Here is a 20,982-nt window from a genome sequence, read left to right as displayed (position 1 = left end):
TACGACTGGGTGCATTGTCATTTAGGCCATTGGTCCAAACGAGTTAGTGGTCCAGCCCAACATCAATGAGATGCAGAACTAGATTCCTCCCCAGGGGAAGAAGATAGGAGTATTTTTGAGTAACAATACAATCTGTTATAATGGCCTACTTTAGGTTTTTTTTTTTTTTCCATTAATGATGTTTTTAATAGATCTCTATTGGTTCTTTTTGAATCTCCTTTTATTTCATAATGTCCTTTTCTTGACTTATGTGTTCTATCCATCCTTTATCTTTTCAACCATTTTAAAGCCATTAGCATTAACATCTTAGTGCTCTATCATTTGTACTTTCAATGGAGTCAATTATCTTTTTTGTTTCATCTCTCTTTTTTTTTTTTTTTTTTTTTTTTTTTGGAGATGGAGTTTCGCTCTTATTGTCCAGGCTGGAGTGCAGAGGCACAATCTCGGCTCACTGCAACATCTGCCTCCCGGTTCAAGCAAATCTCCTGCCTCAGCCTTCCAAGTAGCTAGGATTACAAGTATGTACCACCGTGCCTGGCTAATGTATTTTTGATAGAGATGGGGTTTCACCATGTTGATCAGGCTGCTCTCAAACTCCTGACCTCAGGTGATCCACCCGCCTTGGTCTCCCAAAATGCTGGGATTACAGATATGAGCCACCACACCTGGCCTTCCTCTTTTTTTTTTTTTTTTTGAGACAAGTTATTCCTCTGTCACCCAGGCTGGAGTGTAGTGAGGTGATCATGGCTCATTGCAGCCTCAACCTCCCAGTCTCAAGCAATCCTCCCACCTCAATCCTCTCACCCAGCTCTCAGCTACAGGTGTGTGCCACCAGGCTGGGCTGATTTTTAATTTTTTTTTTTTTTGTAGAGATGAAGTCTCATTATATTGCCTATGCTTGTCTTGAACTCCTGGCCCTAAGCAATCTTTTTGCCTCAGCCTCCCAAAGTACTGGAATTACAGGCGTGAGCCACTGCACCCAACTTCTGTCTTACCACTAATTCCCTCTTTCTCAGGGTGATTTATTGGCTCATGAGCCTTATCATTTTTGACTGTAAGTTCATCAACAAGTTCCACATGTTCTGGGGTGGAGTGGTGTTCCTGTGAGGCAGTTTTATATTTCGTTTGTCAAGGCCTGCATGTTTTCTTAGTTTTGGACCTGGTTTCCAATCCTGTGTAGTTAAGGTGCACTTGAGATCCTTTCATCTACCTTGAACAGGCTTAAATGTCTAATCATGAGTGATTCTTTTTCCATGTGTAGTCCAGTGCAAGTGGCAAGCTTTTGTACTGCTTCCCTCTTGAGAGGAAGGTGGTTTTCTTTTTTTTTATTCCTTCCTCCTTTCTGACTTTATATATCAAAGTAAGAAAAAAAAATATGTATATGTACATATATATACACACACATATACATAGACACACACACATATGCATAGACACACATATAAACATAGACACACACACACACACATATATATATGTTTTCTTTATAGTTTACATTTTTTTAGACATGGGGGTCTTGCTGTGTTGCCGAGGCTGGTTTCAAATTCCTGGCCTCAAGAGATCCTCCTGTCTCATCCTCCCAAAGTGCTGAGATTACAGATGTGAGCCACCATGTCCAGTCTATTATTTATATAAGGTGTTTGATTTCAGCTCCATGTGGTAGATAAATGCCACACTGGAAAGTGAGTATCCTATTGTCATATTTCTACTAGGTCTTCATTCCTACTCAACATTGTGGGTTTTGAGTTTCTTTTCTGTTTCTGAGGGATTGCCCTTTCTAGCTTTCTGCCCAGCTATGCATTTAAAAGTATTTTGTTGGCCAAGCGTGGTGGCTTACTACGCCTGTAATCCCAGCACTTTGGGAAGCCGAGGCGGGTGGATCACCTGAGGTCAGGAGTTCAAGACCAGCCTGGCCAACATGGTGAAACCCCGCCTCTACTAAAAATACAAAAATTAGCTGGGTATGGTGGCACACGCCTGTAATCCCAGCTACTTGAGAGGCTGAGGCAGGAGAATCACTTGAACCTGGGAGGTGGAGGTTGCAGTGAGCTGAGATTGCACCACTATACTCGAGTCTCACTCTGTTACACACAAAAAAAGAAGAAAATTGTGGAACTTTGAGCAGACTTAGGACTATTGGTAGACAGAGGTGTTGAGTTTTAGGCAACAGACATTAAGTGAGCTGGGTGATCTTCATTGTTAGGGTGTGGTTAAGAGTCGAAGACACGACAGAAATTTTAACTTTCAAAGAGGCCTTGTAGAGGTGTCAGTGAAAACTCTCTGCCAAAGACCATCCCCTTTTCTAAACATGAAATGTGTGAAATACCATACGGATCCAATAGTAAAGCCTTCTCAACAGTTGTTCAGAAGATGGCAACCATTGTGTTTCTTCTTTCACTGCAATGCCGCTATGTAATCAATACACTATTATTGCTTACAGAGCCTTATTGATTTAACTCTATAGTGCTCTTTTCTCGTTGGCTCCATTTATTAATATAGACACTGAGAGCTGGAGGGAACTTCAGAAATTTAGAATTTACAAACTAAAGGTGTGTATCAGAATCTTTTTGTGGAACATTTTCAAAATACACACGACACCTTCTGAGTTAGTAGGTCTGGAGTATGGGTGGGTATGTGTGTTTGGAAGAGTTTCCTAGGTAATCTGACAAAGTGTTCTGGTTGGGAATTATTTCTCTAGTCTAACCCCTTAATTGTATAGAGAGTTTACTTGGAAGAAAAATGTTTCTAATTTAAGATTGCCTTCGTTAACATAGGTAGTTAGAAAATTTAGGCCTTAATGATTCAATTTCTCCAGTTCTTTCTGAGCTCCTATTTCACCACCATCAAGCTGTAATTTTGTTTCTGACTTAAGAACTTGGAGTTTAGGTAGATCTTTATTTTCAAAACAAATCTCTTTATTTCTATAACGTGATGAATGAACAATGCTCTATACTGTTTTGGGTTTAGAAATTGTGAGAAGCTCTTTAATTATAATAATTCAAGTTAGTTGTAAACAGGTGCAGCAGGGAGACGGCAGACAGACCCACTGGGCCCAACGCTGGAAACCATTCTGAAGTTTTTACAGTGTCTATGGGACAAAGACTTAGCTCTAGCTGGAGTGTGTGTGTGTGTGTGTGTGTGTGTATATATATACATGAGACAGAGTTTCGCTCTTATTTCCCAAGCTGGAGTGCAATGGCGCGATCTCGGCTCACTGCAACCTCTGCCTCCCGGGTTCAAGCAATTCTCCTGCCTCAGCCTCCCGAGTAGCTGGGATTAGAGTCATGTGCCACCACGCCCAGCTAATTTTGTATTTTTAGTAGAGACGGGATTTCTCCATGTTTGTCAGACTGGTCTTGAACTCCCGACCTCAGGTGATCCGCCTGCCTCAGCTTCCCAAAGTGCTGGGATTACAGGCATGAGCCACCGCACCTGGCCGGGAAATAATTTTTCAAGACCGATGAAGTTTATTTTACATTAATGTATATCTGAAGTAATGAATGACATGTACAATTTATGAGCTGGCATCATCTCCCGCCCTGGACACGTTTAATGACTTTTCAAGTCAGATTTTGGAAATATGGTTAACCAGACTTGGGGTTTATGCAAATATAAGTTTACTTTTTCAGATGGGTAAAGCAGGCTTCTGTAGACAATTGGAAAGCAAGAATGTCTGTCCTTTCCTCACATTGAATATTAGGAAGAAACCCCACAGAGAATCTTAACATTCGTGGAAGAGAAAAGAGTAAACTTTAATCCTGGTTTGGACCATTCACCTCAGTTTATTAGTAGCTAACCAGGCTCTTTTTCACATTGGGCCCCACATTCAGCTTCCTTAACTACACTCGTTGAGACGGGGTCACCCAGGCTGAAGTGCAATGGATCACTCATAGCTCATTGCAGCTTTGAACTCCTGGGGTTAAGTGATTTCGCCTCAGCCTCCTGAGTAGCTGTCACTACAGGTACGCACCACCCATGCCTAGCTGTTGTTTTATTTTGTGTAGAGATTGGGTCTTGATATATTGGCCAGCCGGTCTCAAACTCCTGGACTTAAACGATCCTCCCACATCAGCCTCCCAAACTGCTAGAATTACAGGAATGACCAACGATGCCTGGCCCAGATCAAGACGTTTACTAACATAGGATCTAAATAGAGTGTCTTGGCTTCAAGTGACTTGCTTCACAATCTACCTTTTGTTAGAATGGATTAGGGAGTCATATATCTAATTTCATATTTTCCTTTATCAGACAGGAGCTTATACTATTCTCTTTCCATATTATATAAAACCAAGTTTTTTTTTTTTTTCTTTCAAGATCTGCCTAATGATCACGAATAAATAAGAGTGCCCGTATCTCATAAACTGGTTGGACCGAACGACTTTAATTCACATTAAGAGTATGGGCTGATTCCTATAAGGGAAAAGTATAATGCTACATTATTGCTTTGTAGAATTTAGAATTCCCTCAACCCTATAAGAAAAGGGACAAATACAATTATAGATAAATAAATAATGAAAAAATTGTGTATCAAAACATAGTAAAGCACAGTCAGGTCTAGAATGAACAGAGAACTTTTGCTTTGGCTAGAAAAGCTCCTCCTAGATATTGGTGTAAGAGTCTTTGGTGCAAGCCAAACAACATACTATAATTCCTTGAACAAAGTGAGATTTTCTGCTTCTGTGACTATTAAGAAAGTACAATAAAACAAAGCAACAAAACAAAACAAATGCCAACCAAGAAATAATTATTTTTGCATGGTTTTTAGAAATTAAGACTTTTTTTTTTTTTTGGAGACGGAGTCTCGCTCTGTTGCTCAGGCTGGAGTGCAGTGGTGCAATTGTGGCTCACCACAACCTCCGCCTCCCAGGTTCAAGTGATTCTCCTGCCTCAGCCTTCTGAGTAGCTAAGACTACAGGCATGTGTCACCCTGCCTGGCTAATTTTTGTATTTTTAGTAGAGACGGGGTTTCACTGTGTTGGCCAGGCTGGTCTTGAACTCCTGACCTTGTGATCCACTTGCCTTGGCCTCCCAAAGTGCTGCGATTACAGGCGTGAGCCATCACGAGCCCGGCCTTTTTTTGTTTTTGTTTTTGAAATGGAGTCCTGCTCTTGTCCAGGCTGGAGTGCAATGACAAGATCTCAGCTCACTGCATCCTCTGCCTCCCGGGTTCAATAGATTCTCCTGCCTCAGCCTCCTGAGTAGCTGGGATTACATGCACCCGCCACCACACCTGGCTAATTTTTTGTATTTTTAGTAGAGACAGGGTTTCACCATGTTGACCAGGCTGGTCTCAAACTCCTGACCTCAGGTGATCCGCCCACCTTGGCCTATCAAATTGCTGGGATTACGGGTGTGAGCCACTGCACCCAGCCTAGTTGTTGCATTTTTAAGAGAAAATCTTTTGACTTTAGTATTGCTAATTCAGTAAAGAGTCCTTCTGAATACTCTCATAAATTCATGTAAATTAGGATTGTGGGTCTTTTTTTTTTAAACAGAGTCTCACTTTGTTGCCCAGGCTGGAGTGCAGTGGTGCGATCTCGGCTCACTACAAGCTCCGCCTCCTGGGTTCATGTCATTCTCCTGCCTCAGTCTCCCGAGTAGCTAGGACTACAGGTGCCCACCACCGCGCCTGGCTAATTTTTTGTATTTTTAGTAGAGACGGAGTTTCACCATAGCCAGGATGGTCTCGATCTCCTGACCTCATGATCCGCCCTCCTCAGCCTCCCAAAGTGCTGGGATTACAGGCGTGAGCCACTGAGGACTGTAGGTCTTATAAGGCCAGATAGGACCTCAGAAATCATCTAGTCTCACCCATTACATATTTTACAAATGAGGAAACTGATGTGACCTGCCAGGGTCATCAGTTAGCTGGTGGTGGAACAAAGGGTATTGCAGGAGGCTCTTGATTCTTCGTGACATTCTCTTTAGCTTCTTTTGGCTTATGATTTAAAAATTAAGTATTTCATAAACTGTTGTGTATTCAATCAGAGGGGGTCAATATTCAGTTTTTTATGTTTCAGAAATATAGAGTATGATAGTTACGCTGTTCTCCAAATATGTTCCGGCTTTCTGTCTTCTTGTTTCTGTTTTTTGAGTTTTAGAGGGTTGGGGTCTCACTTTGTTGCCCAGGCTGAAGTGCGGTGGAGCAGTCATAGCTCACTGCAGCCTTGAACTCTGGGGCTGAAGCCACGCCTGGCTAATTTTTAAATTTTGTAGAGACAGGGATCTTGTTGTGTTGCCTGGGCTAATCTCAAACTCCTGGCCTCAAGTGATCTTCCCTCCTTGGCCTCCCAAAGTGCTGGGATTACAGGCGTGAGCCCCTACCCCCAGCCACTGCTTTCTACTATTGCATTTACTGACCCCATGTGGTTGGATGGCACGTTGTGATCAGTTTGACCAGTGATTTGCAAGCAGAAGTGTACGTCACCTCTAAGTTATTTTTTTATTATTTAAATTGACAAATAAAAATGGTATGTAGTTATGGTGTACAACATGACGTTTTGATATATGTATATATTGTGGAATGGCTAAATCAAGGTAATTAACATACACTGAGTAGGGGTTCTTAATCCATGAAGCTTTCTGGGGATCTGTTTCTGAGTGTTTACTTGCCGCAGCATCCCCTGTTGAACCAGCACGGACATTTGGCATGACTGAGAAAGCCCTTTTGGTTTTAAGCCACTGGGATTTTGGGGTTATTTGTAACCTCAGATTAAGGGTGTTTTCTTAAAAGGAAGACAATGCTTCTAATTTAGGCTTTGGCATTAAAGGGAAATGAATTTAGGCCACACATTTGGCAATTTAGGGCAAAAAAAGTAATACGAAAATTTTTTTGCTTATTGAGGGTGTTTTTTTTTTTTTTTTGAGGAGGGAAAGTATCTGTAACTGTTATCTTTATTCTCCACTGCAGTTTTTTTTTTTTTTTTTTTTTTTAAATCTCCTGTAGTAGTAAACTAAGCATGGAATTACTGTCAAAATCAATCTCAAAATTAAAATTACAACCAGGATTCAGTAAATTAAGAGTCAAGGAATCTGGGTCCTGGTTTTCATCTTGCCACTGCATGACCTTCCATGTATCTGGATCTCAGGACACTCACTTATCTATAAATAGGTGTTGAAACAAATCATCTTGAATATCTTTCTAGCTCTGTTAATCTGTAGTTCCAGGAAATCAAGTAACATGCTGCTAGCTATTTTGGGTTAGGGATCTTAAACACAATTTTAAAATATAAGAACTAAGTCTAAAGGTATCTTGGTATAACAATTTAAAGAGTACTGAATACTTGGATTCATCTGAAACTTGAACTGCCCTGAAACATGATGTTTTGTACCTTCAGGGTCCTATGTCTTCTGTGAGTACTAGCCATGAATTTTAAAATGTACTTTCACTGGGCGCGGTGGCTCATGCCTGTAATCCCAGCATTTTGGGAGATTGAGGCGGGCGGATCATGAGATTGGGAGATCGAGACCATCCTGGCTAACACGGTGAAACCCTGTCTCCACTAAAAATACAAAAATTCCCCAGGCGTGGTGGCACGTGCCTGTAGTCCCAGCTACTCAGAAGGCTGAGGCAGGCAGAGCTTGCAGTGAGCCGAGATAGCGCCACTGCACTCCAGCCTGGGCGACAGAGTGAGACTCTCTCAAAAAAAAAAAAAAAAAAAAAAAAAGTACTTTCCAGGTTTTTCTGATATTTAAATGTATTTTTATTGTATTTAATAATTGTTTCTTTTTAGTATTCAGAAAATGTTTCCCAAGGATGTCGTGGAACTGTGCCTGTTTTGTTTAACTTGCTTTTTTAGTCTTATCAACATTTTCTTGTAGAGATGTGGATGAGGTTTTTCAGCTTTATCTAAATGTACCTTAGTCTTACTGAGTTCTAAGACTTTGGAAAAATATTGACAGGTCCAACATTAGCCTCTCTCTCTTTTTTTCTTTTGAGACAGCGTCTCACTGTCACCCAGGCTGGAGTGCAGTGGCACCATCATGGCTCACTGAAGCCCTGACCTCCCAAGCTCAAGTAATCCTTCCACCTCAGCCTCCTGAGTAGCTGGGACTACAGGTCCATGCCGCCACACCCAGCTAATTTTCGTATTTTTTGTAGAGATGAGTTTTTGCCACGTTGCCCAGGCTGGTCTCAAACTCCTGGACTCAAGCGATCCACCAGCCTTGACCTCCCAAAGTGTTGGGATTACAGGCATGAGCCACTGTGCCTGGCCAGCCTCTTTTTTTTTTTGGATGGAAGTGCAAAAATGGCTGCATTTAAAGGTTCAGCTGTTAAATATTTCGGAATGTTTTGTTTGCAAGTAAATTTTGGCTAGAAGGCTCAAGTGAAAAAACCATTAGGATCAATTGTCATGTGTCCTGATGGTAAAGTGGTATCACTGGTTTCTTACTCTGGCTTTTTGACTTCTGTCTTCTTAGAACAAAAAGTAAGCCGGCCACAGAGCCACAAAGCCATAGCCTCTGGCCGAAAGGTGCCATCTTAATTATATTAATTTCATTGTTAACAAATTGGTAAAGGGACTAGATGATCTATGGAAGCCAGTCCAGTTGTTTGCTTTTTTGTAGACAGTCTTCTGGATTGTTAAGTTTTTGCTTATTAATGTTTTATACTGCAGTTCACTACTAGAGTTAGTGTTGTAGCATCATACTCTTTATCAGAGATATTAGATGATAAGGAAAGTTGCTCATAATGTTGTCAGTACTCTTGATTATAAAGTATACTTTTCACAGAATCAGAAACTGCCTGAAAATATAAACCTATTCAATTATACTGAGCCTTGTTTTAATTCAATGGCAAATAAAATGCTGTTTATATAAAATTCAATTTTTAAGAAAGCAGAGCGGTGACATTTTGACTGGTGTTACTTATTTTGCATTCCTTTTTTTTAAATTATTGTGTTTTTTTGAGATGGACAGAGTCTTGCTCTTACTGCCCAGGCTGGAGTGCAATGGCTCAATCTCAGCTCACTGCAACCTCTGCCTCCAGGGTTCAACTGATTCTCCTGCCTTAGCTGGGATGACAGGTGCCTGCCACCATGCCCAGCTAATTCTTTGTAAATTTTAGTAGACATAGGGTTTCACCATGTTGGCCAGGCTGTTCTTGAACTCTTGACCTCAGGTGATCCACCCACCTTGGCCTCCCAAAGTGTTGGGATTACAGACGTGAGCCACCGCGTCCAGCCTATTTTGCATTCCTAAAACATTATTTTCATTTTCTGCTTCATCTGAATCTTCCCTCACCCTGCCCCCCCCCCCCACGCTTTTTTTAAGAGACAGATTCTTGCTCTGTCACCCAGGCTGGAGGTCAGTGGTGCCGTCATAGCTCACTGTAGCCTTGAATTCCTGGGCTCAAGGGATCCTCCTGCCTCAGCCTTCCGGGTAGTTGGGACTGCAGGTGCATGTCACCACACCTGGACTTTTTTTTTTTTTTTTTTTTGCATTTTTTGTAGAGATGAGGTTTTGCTATGCTGCCCAGGCTGCTATCAAACTCCTGGCCTCAAGCGAGCCTCCTGCCCTGGCATCCCAAAGCTCAGAGATAACAGGTGTGAGCTACCACACCCAGTCAGAATCTTAAATGCAAAGGCAGTTTTAGTGTTCTTACCCAAAGAAATAAAAATAACCTAACATGAACACAAACAGTACTCAGCCATAGGAATTCTTATTAAAAATCCTATGTACACCATTCAGTGCCTTAAAAGACTGGAAATGGTTATCTTAGAGATATAATCTTACCATCTTAGACCAGTAATCCTCCTTGCTTTTAAATATTGGCTTGTATATACAAATTATTTATTTCCATAGGTTTTTAGAGAACAGGTGGTATTTGGCTACATGAGTAAGTTCTTTAGTTGTGATTTGTGAGATCTTGGTGCACCCATCACCTGAGCAGTATACAAGGAACCCGATTTGTAGTCGTTTTTCCCTCACTCCACTCCCACCCTTTCCCTGAGTCCCCAGAGTCCATTGTATCATTCTTACGCCTTTGCATTCTCATAGCTTAGCTCCTACTTATGCATGAGAACACTCGATCTTTGAAAATATGGAATCCTTCACGAATTTGCGTGTCATCCTTGCGCAAGGGCCATGCTAATCTCCTCTGTATTGTTCCAATTTTAGTATGTGTGCTGCTGAAGCAAGCATGCTAGTGTAGTGTAGTGCAGTGTTGGAGAAGATGATTCAGTGTCTCCAGATTTCAGTTGACTTTGAAGAATGAACAAATCCCCAAGGCCAAGGTAATGTGCTGTAAGCTTTCTGTATATTTGCTAGCCAATATACAGATCTTGGGGTCACTGGATAGGTATGAGAGGCATGTGGGGTGAGGTATCTGGCTGACTCATCTATGCCACCACACTCACACAGCACTCAGCTGAGCTAAACCAGAATCTGCATGTCACAACTTGGGTGTCTTACTTGCCAAGGAGTGTGAATGGGGTGGAATGCAATAATGGAGGATGCCCTGAAAAATGGTCTGATTTGATGGTATGCAAGATATGTGCATTTTGCATGATTATTTTCAGCAGAACACTTGCTACTTTAGACATTTAATTTTAGCCTTCTAAAAGCAAATAATGTTGTTTGCTTGATTTGTTATCATATTCATTTCTCAGACTATTATTCAGGTTCAGTGAATAATATTAAGAAAATCCTAATAATTACATTATTCTGGGCTTTTAATTAATAGACCCACAAGATTTCTCTTAGCAACTACTCACAAAGGGAATCAACTATATTCTTATAGTACTTAACATCTGAGGTAAGTGCAGGTATTTTTCGTTCACATTTGGGAGTTTGTTTTGTTTTTTTTTTGTTTTTTTGAGATGGAGTCTTGTTCTGTCGCCATACTGGAGTACAGTGGCGCAATCTCGGCTCACTGCAACCTCTGCCTCCCGGGTTCAAGTGATTCCTCTGCCTCAGCCTCCTGAGTAGCTGGGATTACAGGCATGCATCACCATGTCTGGCTAAGTTTTTGTATTTTAGTAGAGACGGAGTTTCACCATGTTGGCCAGGATGGTCTCGATCTCCTGACCTCGTGATCTGCCCGCCTTGGCCTCCTAAAGTGTTGGGATTACAGGCGTGAGTCCCCACGCCTGGCCTGGGAGGTTTTACAACATGTGTAAGTAACTGTACCTAGCACACCCTAAGGGAATGTTGACAATAATAGGTCTGATGTTTGGGAAAAAATGTTTGAGCTCATCAAAATAAAAGCAAATAAAAGAACAAGGAAACAATAATTCTTGCATAAGTGTTCCGTTAACTTGTCTATGTTGGGCTCGGATGGCAAAAGCAAGCCACTTCTCCTGGCTGAGTGCTAGCTGCCAGCTTGCATCTGCCGCTGCTGCTAAATGTCAGTTACGCAGAGCCCCTGACCCTTTCCATTTTCAGAACAAGAATAGAACTAATTGTAGCATCAGGATGCAATGCATTCCAAAATATATTTCCTCTGAAGCAGTAATCTCTTCCACATCCTGCAAAGCAACTGAGAAGGACATTTTTTTTTTTTTTTTTTTTTTTTGTCACTGAGAATATTTTTGACATTGGATTTGAAACTCTAAACCTCAAATGAGCTGGAAAAAATAATTCAAAGAATCCAATTTGTATATACTTCAAGTATTTTAATAATGAATCCATGAGACCATCTCCATTCTTTTGCTATGGTGAAATTGTGCTGTGGTAACTTGCGCTTAAAACAAGAAAACCAGTTTTAGAGCGTATTTCCTCATAACAGTAGTTGCCATACTGGTGTTGGATCTGCATCCACATCTGACTCTAGCCCAAATCACAAACTTGGTAAAGTTTGCATCTTTCTTTCTCTCTTCCTTCCCTTCCTTCCTTCCTTCCTTTCTCTCTCTCTCTTTCTTTCTTTCCTTTCTTCCTTCCTTCCTTCCTCCTTCCTTCCTTCTTTCTCTCCCTTCCTTCCTTTGTCTTCCTTCCTTCCTTCTTTCCTTCCTTCCTTCCTTCCTTTCTCTGTCTTTCCCTCCCTTCCTCCCTTCCTCCCTTCCTTCCTTCCTTCCTTCCTGTCTTTTCCTTCCTTCCTTCCTTCCTTCCTCCCTTCCTTCCTTCCTCTCTGTCTTTCCCTCCCTCCCTCCCTCCCTTCCTTCCTTCCCTCCTTCCTTTCTTCCTTCCTTCTTTCCTTCCTTCCTTCCTGTCTTTTCCTTCCTTCCTTCCTGTCTTTTCCTTCCTTCCTTCCTTCCTGTCTTTTCCTTCCTTCCTTCCTTCCTTCCTTCCTTCCTTCCTTCCTTCCTTCCTTCCTCCCTCCCTCCCTCCCTTCCTTCTTCCCTTCCCTCCCCTCCCCTCTTTTCTTTCTCTTTCTTTCTAATATAGTCTTGCTCTGTTACCCAGGCTGCAATGCAGTGGTGTTGCAATCACGGCTTACTGAAGCCTTGACCTCTTGGGCTGAAGCAATCCTCCTGCCTCAGCCTCCCAAGTAGTTGAGACTACAGTTACATGCCACCCTGCTTGGCTAATTTGTTTTTGTTTTGTAGAGATGCTGTCTCACTATGTTGTCCAGACTGGTCTTGAATTCCTGGGCTTATGCAATCCTTCCAACTTAGCCTCCCAAAGTTCTGGGATTACAGGTGTAAACCTGTAGGGCATCTCTTTTCTTCATTATGTTTGTTCTTTAAGTTTCTCTCCTGCTCAGAAACCCTTACCCTCATTCCAATCAACTTCCATATTGGACAAAGTTCTTCCTTAACCACATTAAAAAATCTGATCTCAAGATAACTGTACCCCCATGTTTATGGCAGCACTATTCACAGTAGCCAAGATATGGAATCAACCTAAGTGTCCATCACCAGATGAATGGAGAAAGAAAATGTGGCGTATATACACACAATGGAGTACTATTCAGCCATAAAAAAGAACAAAATCCTATAATTCACAGCAACATGGATGAGCCTGGAGGACATTATAAATGAAATAAGCCAGGCACAGAAAGACAAACATTGCATGTTTTCACTTATATGTGGAAGGTTAAAAAGTTGATCTCATAGAAGTAGAGGGTAGAATAGTCATTTATAGAGGCTGGGTAGGGGAGTGGGGAAGGGGGGAGAGGGAGAGTGGTTAACAATTATAAAATCATCAGGCCACATGCAGTGGCGCATGCCTGTAATCCCAGCACCTTGGGAGGCTGAGGCAGGAGGATCACTGAAGCCCAGGAGTTTGAGATCAGCTTGGGAAAGATGGCAAAACCCTGTCTCTATTAAAAAGTAAATAAATAAGTAAATGCCGAGACCAGCTCGGTCGTGGAGACCCTAACCTAGTGGCGTTAGAGGAATTAAAGACACACACACAGAAATATAGAGTGTGGAGTGGGAAATCAGAGCTGAAAGCCTCGAACAGAGATTTACCCACATATTTATTGACAGTAAGCCAGTGAAAAGCATTATTTCTATAGATTGTAGATTAACTAAAAGTATTCCTTATGGGAATCAAAGGGATGGACTGAAATAAAGGGATGGGTCTGGCTAGTTATCTGAGACAGGAACATGTCCTTAAGGCACAGATCCCTCATGCTATTGTTTGTGGTTTAAGAATGCCTTTAAGGGGTTTTCCCGCCCCGAGTGGGCCAGGTGTTCCTTGCCCTCATTCCGGTAAACTGACAACCTTCCAGCATGGGTGTCATGGCCAGCGGCACTATTCACAATAGCAAAGACTTGGAATCAACCCAAATGTCCATCAGTGACAGACTGGATTAAGAAAATGTGGCACATATACACCATGGAATACTATGCAGCCATAAAAAAGGATGAGTTTGTGTCCTTTGTAGGGACATGGATGCGGCTGGAAACCATCATTCTCAGCAAACTGTCGCAAGAACAGAAAACCAAACACTGCATGTTCTCACTCATAGGTGGGAACTGAACAATGAGATCACTTGGACTCGGGAAGGGGAACATCACACACCGGGGCCTATCATGGGGAGCAGGGAGGAGGGAGGGATTGCATTGGGAGTTATACCTGATGTAAATGACGAGTTGATGGGTGCAGCACACCAACATGGCACAAGTATACATATGTAACAAACCTGCACGTTATGCACATGTACCCTAGAACTTAAAGTATAATAATAATAATAAAAGAATATTTTATAATATTAACAACAACAACAAAAAAGCATGTCACAGTGCTGTAGAGATTTTGTTTATGGCCAGTTTTGGGACCAGTTTATGGCCAGATTTGGGAGCCTGTTCCCAACAAGTAAAAAGAAAAAGAAAACAACTGATAGGAGGAATGAATTCTAGTGTTCTATCAGCACTGTAGGATGACTACAGTTAACATTAACTTACTGTATATTTTAAAATGGCTAGAAGGGGCTGCGTGCAGTGGCTCATGCCTGTAATCTCAACACTTTGGGATGCCGAGGCGAGTGGATCACCTGAGGTCAGGAGTTCGAGACCAGCCTGGTCAACATGGTAAAACCCTGTCTCTACTAAAAATACAAAAAAATTAGCCAAGTGTGGTGGTGGGCGCTTGTAATCCCAGCTACTCGGGAGGCTGAGGCACGAGAATTGCTTGAACCTAGGAGGCAGAGGTTGCAGTGAGCCAAGATCGCACTACTGCACTCCAGCCTGGGTGACAGAGTGAGACTCCATCTCAAAAAAAGGAAAATAAATAAATAAATAAATGAAATAAATAAAAATAAAACAGCTAGAAGAGAGGATTTTGAATATTTCCAACACAAAGAAATAATAAATGTACGAGGTGATGAATATACTAATTACCCTGAATTGATCATTATAAATTATATACATATATCAAAATACCACTGTGGTTTAAGAATGCCTTTAAGCGGTTTTCCACCCTGAGTGGTCCAGGTGTTCCTTGCCCTCATTCCGGTAGACTGACAACCTTCCAGCGTTGTCACAATATGTACAATTATGTGTCAATTAAAAAATAAATAAAAAGGAAAAATAGCGATAATTACATGGGCAAATAGAGCTTGATAGGGCTGTAAAAAATGTGGTCTTCAGAGGAATGTAAAACTAATACACACAAAGGCGTCATTAACCAATAATAACGAGCAGAAATAGGAAACCTCTAATTTTGATGCCCAGGACTAACTTCTGACAATAGGAAAGTTTTTGTAGTTTTGGCAGGACTTGGATCCACAACACCTGAGTCTAAGTCCTGCTTAGCAACACTCTCAGCACTCCGTCTTTCTCAGCTTCAATTTATATCTATTACTTGGGGGCTGCCGTGATTCTACGAGATAGCAGGTGTTGAAGTGTTTTATAAAACATGAGGCACCCTCACTCTGCCGTGTTTTTAGAAATTGCTTTAAAATCATGCAAGGAACTCCAACTAGGAAGTCAGAGGCCCAGGGTTTAGTCCTGCTTTGCCACTCCCTAACTTCAGAGACCTCAGAAAAATCTTCTAACCATGCCAGGCCTGTTTCTTTGTCATAAAAACCTGCAGGTTAAACCAGAATATCTCTAAAGTTCCTTTCAACGTGAGGCATTTTATGGTGTCATGAATTCAAATTGTTTGCAAAGAAAACACTATGACATCTAGTTCCAGGAACACAGAAGGTGGCATGAGTTTGAACTAGGAGGTGAGTAGAGGGATAAAAGAGATGGTCATAGTGGAGGAACTGGGGTTTTCCTCCCAGAGGAGGCTGATGCGAGCTATAGAACAAGAGATCTGTGTGGCAGGATGCCTAGTAAGAGGGTCTGGATGGGTTCATGGCTTTGGGGCAAAAGGTTGCAGGAATTTGGAAGCTGAATGAACAGGGATTATTAGGCCTTTGCGGAGGTGCAGTGTTGTCCTGTGGGTAGCATATAATGCTGTGGGGATTTTGGGGGTCAGCAATGCAGAGGTGAAAGTGGCAGGAGGAGGGAGTGAATGATGATGACAGTGAAGACAGAGACTACCTTCTAACCTTTTCTCACTCTTGAATCCACTGGGCAGTAAGAGTGATCGAGTTGGCCGGGCGCGGTGGCTCACGCCTGTAATCCCAACACTTTGGGAGGCTGAGGCGGGCGGATCACGAGGTCAGGAGATCGAGACCATCCTGGCTAACACGGTGAAACCCCGTCTCTACTAAAAATACAAAAAACTAGCCGGGCGTGGTGGCGGCGCCTGTAGTCCCAGCTACTTGGGAGGCTGAGGCAGGAGAATGGCATGAACCCGGGAGGCGGAGCTTGCAGTGAGCTGAGATCGGGCCACTGTACTCCAGCCTGGGCGGCAGAGCGAGACTCCGTCTCAAAAAAAAAAAAAAAAAAAGAGTGATCAAGTTAAAAGTGTAAATCTGTAAATCCCATACTTCTTTCTCTCCCATACTGCTTAAAATCTTTTCACGGCTTTCCTTGTATTGAGATTATGCAAATTTCCTTGTATTGAGATTATGCAAATTCCTTATCATTGGTTTTCAAGTCCCCAAGGGATTTGGCACTTGCTTATCTCTCCAACCACCTCCAACCCTCTGTTTCCATTCCACCTCTTCCTCAGTTCCAGCAACACTGAGCAGCTTGAGGTCACCAAGGTATACCTGCAGTAGGGCTGTTTCTCCATGCTTCTTCATAGGATTCACTGTGATTCTTGGGGAGTTTAGCTTAACTATTTCTTTTTTTTTTTTCTTTCTTTTTTTTTGAGAGGGAGTCTCGCTGTGTCTCCCAGGCTGGAGTGCAGTGGTGCGATCTCGGCTCACTGCAAGCTCCGCCTCCCGGGTTCACGCCATTTTCCTGCCTCAGCCTCCAGAGTAGCTGGGACTACAGGCGCCCGCCACCGCCCCCCTCTAATTTTTTTGTATTTTTTAGTAGAGACGGGGTTTTACCGTGTTAGCCAGGATGGTCTCGATCTCCTGACCTCGTGATCCACCTGCCTCAGACTCCCAAAATGCTGGGATTACAGGCGTGAGCCATCACTCCCGGCCTTAACTATTTCTTTAGACAGGCTTTCTCTGACCACGCTACTCTCTTCCCCTTGTCTAAGCCCTTTGTTTCCTAAACAGCTACCGCCACCGTCTGTAATTACGGTACTTTTTTTTTTTTTTTTTTTTTGAGATGGAGTCTCACTCTGTCACCCAGGCTGGAGTGCAGTGGCAAGACGTCGACTCGCTGCAACCTCTGCCTCCCGAGTTCAAGTGATTCTCCTGCCTCAGCCTCCTGAGTAGCTGGGATTACAGGCGCGCCCCACCATGCAAGGAGAATGTTTGTATTTTTAGTAGAGACGGAGTTTCATCATATTGGCCAGGCTGGTCTCGAACTCCTGACCTCGTGATCTGCCTGCCTCGGCCTCCCAAATTGCTGGGATTACAGGCGTGAGCCACCATACCCGGAAGATATACTTGATCTTTTGTAGCTTTAGCTTCACTTAACACATGTATCAATGTTTTTTCCCTCTTCATCACACTCATCCCCCTTCCATACAGCTCAAATTTGAAACATGTGTTTTATTATTCACTGTATTTATTGAAGAGTTTTAAATCCTGTTCATCTCCCTTCCCTGCCCTGCCCTGCCCTGCCCTGCCCTGCCCTGCCCTGCCCTGCCCTCCCCTCCCCTCCCCTCCCCTCCCCTCCCCTCCCCTTCCTTTCCCTTAGTCTCACTCTGTCACCCAGGCTGGAGTGCAATGGTGCAATCTCAGCTCACTGCAATCTCCGCCTCCTGGGTTCAAGCAATTCTCCTGCCTCAGCCTCCCACGCAGCTAGGATTACAGGTGTGCGCCACCACGCCCAGCTAATTTTTGTATTTTTGGTAGAGATAGGGTTTCACCATGTTGGCGAGGCTAGTCTCAAACTCCTGACCTCATGATCTTGCCCGCCTTGGCCTCCCAAAGTGCTGTGATTACAGGCGTGAGCCACTGTGCCCGGCTCTATTTTTCTTTTTGAGACGGAGTTCTGCTCTTGTTGCCCAGGCTGGAGTGACGACAGTGGCGTGATCTGGGCTCACTGAACCCTCCGCCTCCCGGGATCAAGCAATTCTCCTGCCTCAGCCTCCCAAGTAGCTGGGATTACAAGGCCCGCCACCAGGCCTGGCTAATTTTTTGTATTTTTAGTAGAGATGGGGTTTCACCATTTTGGCCAAGCTGGTCTCAAACTCCTGATCTCCAGTGATCCACCTGCCTCAGCCTCCCAAAATGCTGGGATTGCAGGCGTGAGCCACCACGCCAAAAAGCAGTTGAGGGCAGTATTTTCAACATTTAACAAAACCATGTTGCTCTTTCCTTTAAAAGACTGTTAATTAGTCAAGCCTGTGCATCCTTCCCAGGGAGCTTTTCCTGCCCTTGACATTGGTGGTATTCTTCTCTGCCTATGAGTTAGGCCGACCCTGCCTTTTTCAGGCATCATCCGGTATTTATCTTTGGTATAAAAAGTAACTGTTATTCTTGTCGTTCACTGCCAGCATTGCAGACTGGGCATTTAAATGCTTTGGATTGTGTGTTTGGAGAAGCTAACAGCTGCATGTGCTATTTCCAATACTCTTTAAGATCCACCCAGGATGTGACCATGGGAATGCTTATCATTTTTTTGGAGGAGAGAATCGATGTAAAATTGGTGAGTAGTATACAGAGGTGAAAATTAGGTGAGAAATTCTTCAACAGATTGTAGGCTTGCCATCTGATACCTAGAAAAAACTGTATTCCTTTGAGCAGCTCTCAGAATGCTCATCTGCCTGAACTTGGGGGCAGCCACAGATAGGGAGTGCTTTGGAGGCTCAGTAAGTAACATCAGTATGTTTCCAAAACAAGCAAGCAAACAAATCCCACTCTGTCCTGCCTTATGCATATATTGGGGAACAGCACTGTTGCATAGTCTGTAAATTACTAACCAACCAAACAAACACACGAAAACAAAAGAAAAACCTTGATTTTTCTCTTTAAAAAGAAAAAGAAAAAAAAGGCTGGGCGACGTGGCTCATGCTTGTAATCCCAGCACTTTGGGAGGCCGAGACGGGCGGATCACGAGGTCAGGAGATCAAGACCATCCTGGCTAACACGGTGAAACCCCGTCTCTACTAAAAAATACAAAAAAATCAGCCGGGCGTGGTGGCGGGCACCTATAGTCCCAGCTACTTGGGAGGCTGAGGCAGGAGAATGGCGTGAACCCGGGAGGCGGAGCTTGCAGTGAGCTGAGATCCGGCCACTGCACTCCAGCCTGGGCGACAGAGCGAGACTCCGTCCCCCCCCCCGCCGAAAAAAAACCATTTGGATCAACTAGGGAGCAGTGGGCAAAGCCTTCCCTTCATTGAAGCATTGAAATACACAGCTGAATTGCTTCTAGTTGTTTATATGCACCTCAAGCTCAATCAAGAAATGATTCATCGACACTGTTTGTTTGGATTAGGCTGAGAAATCCTTGTTATATTTTAATAGGGCCAATTTCATGGCTTTTTCTCAAATAACTTGCAGCCCAAAGTCTAACAGAATATAAAATATAAAATGTTTACGTATTCTTTTCTTTTTTTTTTTTTTTGAGACAGAGTCTCCAGGCTGGAGTGCACTGCAACCTCTGCCTCCTGGGTTCAAGTGATTCTCATGCCTCAGCCTCCTAAGTAGCTGGGATTACAGGTGTGGGCCACCACACCCAGCTAATTTTTGGAGTTTTAGTAGAGACAGGGTTTCACCATTTTGGCCAGGCTGATTTTGAACTCCTGATCTCACGTGATCCACCCGCCTCAGCCTCCCAAAGCGCTGGGATTACAGGCGTGAGCCACTGCTCCCAGCTGGAATATAAAATCTAGATTTCTGTCCTTTTCATGTAATAATATTAAATTATTTTATGTTTTAAATTTTTTTTTTTTTTGAGGCAGAGTCTTGCTGTCTCACCCAGGCTAGAGTGCAGTGGCGCGATCTCGGCTCACTGCAAACTCCGCCTCCCGGGTTCAATCAATTTTCCTGCCTCAGCCTCCCTAGTGGCTGGGATTACAGGCGCCGCCCAGCGCGCCCAGCTAAGTTTTGTATTTTTTAGTAGAGACGGGGTTTCACCATCTTGGCCAGGCTGGTCTTGAACTCCTGACCTCATGATCCACCCGCCTCGGCCTCCCAAAGTGCTGGGATTACAGGCATGAGCCACCGTGCCCGGCCTAAATTTTTGTTTGTTTGTTTGGGAATGTTTAATTTAGAATTCTCTTCCTTGGCTGTAATTACTTTAAAGCCCATCACTGCTAGACTTTGACCATTATTTGTCTGTTTTTTTGTGAGATGTAGGGTGGGCAGGCAGCATGATGGTATTTACTTAATTACTGGATATGAGAAAGTACTTTAGGCTTGGAGGGATGTAGCAGATGCTCTCAGTGTCCTGCCCACTTCCTTTAAGACCTTGTTATTCCATTGTGTTTTAGAGTTCCAACTGGTAGTATCTGGAAATGCTGGGGAGTTCGCACCAACCCCCAGAAGTCCTCAATCAGGAGCTGATGGGAGTTGGGGTATAATTACTCCAGATCCCCCATCCCTGGAAGGAATGAGTGTAAGGGCTATGTTTGCCTTCAGCGTTTCCTGCTGAGGTTAAATTCTAGCTTTGGTTTAACAACACATGCTTAATTAGCAATCTTCCCTTTCCTGCTCCCCTCCCAGCCATCCCTTACCTCCCTAATGGACTATTTGCAATCATATCTTTGTCTCAAGTCAAACCATATTAGGATTTGGGAGATATCTAAATCCAACACAAACGTCTTACTTTTAGGCAACATTTTATTTATTTATTTTTAATTTCAAAAGTTTTTGGGGAACAGGTGGTTTTTGGTTACACGGGTACGTTTTTTAGTGGTAATTTCTGAGATTTTGGTGCCCCCATCATCTGGACAGTGTATACTGTACCCAATATGTAGTCTTTTATCTCTCACCTCCCTCTGTCTCTTCTTCCCCACCCCGAGTCCCCAACATTTATTATATCATTTTTATTAGGTGACATTTTATTTATTTGTTTTTGAGACAGAGTCTCGCTTTGTTGCCCAGGCTGTAGTGCAATGGCACGATCTCGGCTCACTGCAACCTTTGCCTCCTGGGTTCAAGTGATTCTCCTGCCTCAGCCTCCCAAGTAG

The 20,982-nt window shown here is 43.1% G+C and overlaps 1 protein-coding gene and 1 non-coding gene across 2 annotated transcripts in view; one reads left to right on the top strand and one right to left on the bottom strand.

The window, feature by feature from the left end:
• The window catches only part of RNF144B (ring finger protein 144B), a 190,059-nt gene that overhangs the window by 17,975 nt on the left and 151,102 nt on the right, over nt 1-20,982 (top strand). The gene's annotated exons all lie outside the window — the stretch shown is intronic.
• On the bottom strand, nt 10,037-10,139 carry LOC123573133 (U6 spliceosomal RNA). The gene has a single exon (XR_006697882.2). It is a non-coding gene; the product is annotated as a U6 spliceosomal RNA (small nuclear RNA).

Source organism: Macaca fascicularis, chromosome 4, assembly GCF_037993035.2.
Source record: "Macaca fascicularis isolate 582-1 chromosome 4, T2T-MFA8v1.1".
NCBI classification, from domain to species: domain Eukaryota; kingdom Metazoa; phylum Chordata; class Mammalia; order Primates; family Cercopithecidae; genus Macaca; species Macaca fascicularis.
This window is presented reverse-complemented; position numbering and strand designations above follow the sequence as displayed.